Source organism: Galeopterus variegatus, unplaced genomic scaffold (assembly GCF_000696425.1).
Source record: "Galeopterus variegatus unplaced genomic scaffold, G_variegatus-3.0.2 Scaffold2430, whole genome shotgun sequence".
Classification (NCBI taxonomy): domain Eukaryota; kingdom Metazoa; phylum Chordata; class Mammalia; order Dermoptera; family Cynocephalidae; genus Galeopterus; species Galeopterus variegatus.
In genome coordinates this window covers 54562-58393 of record NW_007728541.1, presented here as the reverse complement: position 1 = coordinate 58393, position 3832 = coordinate 54562, and the positions used below count along the sequence as shown (strand labels likewise).

The 3832-nt window shown below is 31.2% G+C and overlaps 1 protein-coding gene across 1 annotated transcript in view; it reads right to left on the bottom strand.

Moving 5' to 3' along the window:
- Positions 1 to 3832, bottom strand: part of KIAA1468 (KIAA1468 ortholog) — a 145025-nt gene that overhangs the window by 109036 nt on the left and 32157 nt on the right. The gene's annotated exons all lie outside the window — the stretch shown is intronic.

Sequence of the window (3832 nt, the reverse complement as noted above, 5' to 3'; positions counted from 1 at the left end):
AATATGGTTTAAACATTTAATAAATGTTGAGATGCCTATAAATTTTTCCACAAATATGTTTCCTAAAAACAAGCATAGATATATTGAACACACATCTAAAGAAAAGTTCCAAAAGTTTTATTTTGAATATGGTTTAAACATTTAATAAATGTTGAGATGCCTATAAATTTTTCCACAAATATGTTTTCTAAAAACAAGCATAGATATATTGAACACACATCTAAAGAAAAGTTCCAAAAGTTTTATTTCAGTTTTCATTTAAAGCCAAATGGTAGAAATAGTCTCCCTTTTAATTTCGAATTGAGATAGTTCTAATGCAAATGATTGTGTACATTTCTAAAAGTATAGTTATCTAAGGACTAGTAAAATTAAGTAGAATTTCAAAGTTTCTGATAACTCTTCAAATAGATTTGTTCATGCTAAGAGGTATTAATGAAATTTGAAGATTTTTCCTACTACCACATAGTCTGACGATAAGATAAACATGAATACCGAAGAAACATTTTATTAAGCCCTTTAAAGTATTTCATCATGAGCAAGATGTCTCTTAACTGGAAATTTTTCTTAAAATGTACAAATATTACACTGAAGAAAAAGCAAGCCTAGGATTGGGGGAAAAAGACATTTCTGTGAACTAAAGCTCTGGGAAAATTAAATGATCTTTGTCAAAAATGGACATTAAAAAATTATAGTAGTTCTACATAAAAACTAGGAAATTTACGGTTTCATGCTAAAGATGCAATTTTCTCTTGAATGACAAACAGAAAAAACATGTCAAATGAGATGTTATCAGAGACAACAAAGCTATAAAAATATATGGAAAAATTATAATTCACTCAGTTTGCATATTTTCAATAACAACTTAAAACTGAAATACATCTAGTACATGAAGGCCAATTATTTTGATGCACAGAATTTAACTGCAGCAACATGGAAGCACAACTAAAAATCAGATGACATTGCATGTTACTATATGTTTTTTTGGTAGTCAGCAATGCTGATCTGCAAACATTTCTGTGCAACAAAGTTAAAACATTTTCCTTAAAACTTACACTTCTGGAAACTCTTAGAGATTGTGTTTTAAGTAAGATTGTACACATTCAGTGTGTAAGTACAGAATAGGTTTATATAGCATGTTGGCTTACTTTTTTTTTTTAATTTCAAAATTCTAGATGATTGATTTTGATTTAAAAATACTTAACTATATCTTAAGTAAAATGAGTATACTATTATGTCTTGGTATCACTTAAAATTTACTAAGACATATTATAGAACAATTGCAGATCAGAAATGCCCTACACCAGAATGATTGAAATATGAAAGCAAAAACAAAAACAAAAACAATTTGTTAAAACACAAACTAGGAAAAACTCAAAATCCAATTGGTGAAAAGTTCACATGACCAAGAGCAAAACACTGAATTGATAAAGGCACAGAAAGCCAGAAAAACCCATGTCAGACGGCAAGAAGTTATATTTTTATGCACATCTACGTATATATTGACAAATGTTATTAGAAGTTACCAATTCTTTGAAAAGACAGTACCTATCAAAATGAATTCACTCTGCTGCATGTTTCTTAATACACAATATAGACTTTAAGAAGACAAAGGCATATCTTTGAAGCTACAGCACATCTCTATAAAGGCACATATGATCAAGTAATTTTAGTTATGTGAGAGTTCTTAACAGTGCTATATTTACACATATGAATTTGTCCTTTCATTATCAAGACATTGGATTAAAGCCCCAAATTAATTATTCTATAAAGAGATACACTGTATCCAACAGCTTCTAAGTGTTTTTCAGACATTATAATTCTTCCTAGAGATGTTCGGAGATATGTATGGCATTATACATATCATTATAAAAAATGCTGCAGGAAACAACAACCTGCTCACTCTACCAGCTCAACTCCACTGAATACAATTTTACAGGAACAAAAATAATAATTGCAAAGATGTAAGTATATGTTAATACGGAATACTGTAATCTTATCAAAATAATTAGTGATGATTAATTCAGTACTGTATAAGCAACTCTAGACTAGTTGAAAAAGTTATTTCCCAAGCAGAGTTGGATAATACTGGTATCAGAGGTACCTGAGAGCTTAAGATCATGCTTTCATGACTTGAGACATGTACCTACAACTATGTGAAGACATCAAAGGTGAAGTATTAAATTTCAAAGAAGAAATTAAATACCAATCTTTCATTGCCCTCAAATCAATTAATCACTAATATTATCTTAAAACACTTGCTAGACTTAGTTCATTTTGGCATAAAATACAAATATTATTTTGGAAGATATTTTCCATAACACTGGTCTGAGTCATGTATTTATTCATTCCCATTCCAGTTTGCCACTGAAGTTTTCAAACTGAAAGGTGTGAGTCAAGGACTTTGCAATCTCATAGTAAATGTGAAATTGTCTTTTTTCAAGTCAGAATTTCCTGGATGTTTTCCCCCTGAATATAAGGTGATTTGAAATAACAATTCTTATACTTATTTTAGTATCCCAGGAACAGTTCCAGAAAAAGGAAAAATTCTCTTTTTCAATTTTCTTAAGAATATGAGTAAGAATAAAAATCCATTCCTAAAATAATATAAAAATCCTACGACAGTACCATCACAACCCCTACTGGGTTTAGAGACTTCTCCCTGCCTGTTAATAAACTTAAGAAACGTAGTAGTATTGTTAGGTATGACATAGAGTGCTAAATAAATGAAACAAAGCAAGATGCAATCTCCATAGTTCGCAGACATTCCTTTTCTTAATATTCATCTCGGTGGAAAAAAGCATCCTCTTTCCCATAGGCTCTAGAAGGAAAAAAAAAACCAAAAACCTTCCCACTGTTGTTTTTCCCTCTCCAGTACCTCTATCACTCATCTCAAAGTTGGTGTTTCTTAGGGTGTCACCCTTGGCCCTTTTCTTTTCTTATACTACATACCCCACTGGGACAGTATTCACTCCTGTGGTTTTAACTATCACAAGTCCCTCAGAAGGGGGACTTGTATCCCCAAGATACAGACCTACCTAATTATCTCCTGGACATGAGGCACTTGAATGTCTCAAAACTTCTGAATTCAATCAATCCAATCTAAATAAATTTAATTATCTTCCTTTCAAACTTGCTCCTTCTCCTGCAGTCTCTCTCCATTAATGGCATCACTATCTACTCAGCTGACCAAAGAGGAAACCTGGAGACTATTCTTCACTTATCCCTTGACCTTATGCTAACATCAATTAAATGTCCAAGACATATTGACTCCAATCCTTAAAAACTCCCTAAACACCATTCGTCTGTCTCTGCAGCTGTCACAGTTTAGACTTTTATGACATCATATAAATTACTACAATAACCTGTAACAACATTAAAGGCTCAGAAAAATCCTGCAGAAAACCACAATTTTCTTAACTAATGTGACCATGAAATTCTCCTTTCTTGCTTTCTTTTTTCTCTTTTAGTTAGTATCACAGGGGAAAGACTTGTCTTTAGTATCACAGGGGAAAGACTTTTGTGATACTAACATTGTCATAAAATACAACTTTAGGAAATAATCTACAGACCAAAAAACAACCTAAATCGTCAAAAAAATTAATGAACATATACTCCCTTTTATTTTGGGCTTAAATATAACCACTTACTCTAACATTGTCATAAAATACAACTTTAGGAAATAATCTACAGACCAAAAAACAACCTAAATCCTCAAAAAAATTAATGAACATATACTCCCTTTTATTTTGGGCTTAAATATAACCACTTACCAAATAATTTTTTTATTTTTCTATCTGAGCCTATTCTAATTTCATGGTAACAAATGTAGAGA